The sequence below is a fragment of the Propithecus coquereli genome, unplaced genomic scaffold, assembly GCF_000956105.1.
Source record: "Propithecus coquereli isolate 6110/MARCELLA unplaced genomic scaffold, Pcoq_1.0 Scaffold339, whole genome shotgun sequence".
Taxonomy (NCBI): Eukaryota; Metazoa; Chordata; class Mammalia; order Primates; family Indriidae; genus Propithecus; species Propithecus coquereli.
Window position 1 is genome coordinate 3,537,236 of NW_012149052.1, and position 1,222 is coordinate 3,538,457.

Genomic DNA, 1,222 nt, shown 5'->3' on the forward strand with positions numbered 1-1,222 from the left:
TTTATCCAAATCCAATCTCCTCTCCTAAGAAGAAATTTTCCTTTCTCTAGCTTTGTGATATTGTGTTTCAAGGACATTTTATAAAGAGTACATCATATTATTCTTAGAGGATATTAGTCTATCAGGTATTCAACCTGGATTAAACAGCCCTGAACCCTCATCTTAATTTCTTCCTTCCATTCAGATATGTCCCACACCATTTAAGAAGCAGCTTTAATAGGATGCTGCTGCTGCTACTGGTGGTTTTAGTTCAGCTGTTTCAGTTTGATGGCAGCACACTAAATTAACTCTGAATGGAGACAGTAAAATTAATTCTCACTGTACCCGTCAGCCATCTCCAACTACAGCAGGCACTGGCATTTGGAATAAAATTTTTTTCTGTCCCACAAAAATCTTAGTGCCCAGCAGTGCAGAATAATAAAACTAAACCTTAAGAATGCATTCCCCATAGAGAAATAAGTGCCTCCATCTCACCTGTACTCTTCGATCTTTCTACAATTTGCTACACCACTTCTTGTATCCATTAATAGATTTAGAAACCTTCCTCCCGCATTGCTAGAGATAATTGGATATGAATGTGTTTACTGGGGCAGGATGATTGTAATCTTAAATATGAGGATACTGGCTTCAACTTTCCACCTTACTTCCAACTTAGGCTCCAGCTTCTGGGAGTAACTTAACCTTTCAAGAGAAACACACCTTCAGTTCTGCTTGCTTTACTTTCCTGCTCTGCACTGGGTTCGTTTGAGTCAGGGCTACTCAGCTTTCCTTTATGAAAAGGGGATTCTAACCTCCATAAATCTTTTAATCCCAAAGAGTAGAAAGAAGAGAGGCAGAGCAAGAACAGGCAATGCGTGTGCAAGTCAATGAAGGAAATAGGAGAAGGCGGGGCCCACAGCTTGTATTTGCTTAGGGTTCAACTGGGTATTGCTCTTCTGTCTTGGCCATGACCCATAGTCTGGAAGGCTGCCTGAATTTCTTGGGAACGGTTAAGGAGTAATACTTGTTTCATCTCTTATCTTCATAAATACCTTACTCAGTGTTTTATTCCGACCTTTTCTATATCTAGTCATCACATTTTGTCTGTCTTAATCCTAAGCAACTGACACATTATGTGGTTAGTACCGTTGACTGAGCTGGTAGCTATACTGGCAAATGCTTTCCAGAAATGCAAGGACACAGACTGAATTTACAGTTATCCTTAGGCCTTTTTATTAATATG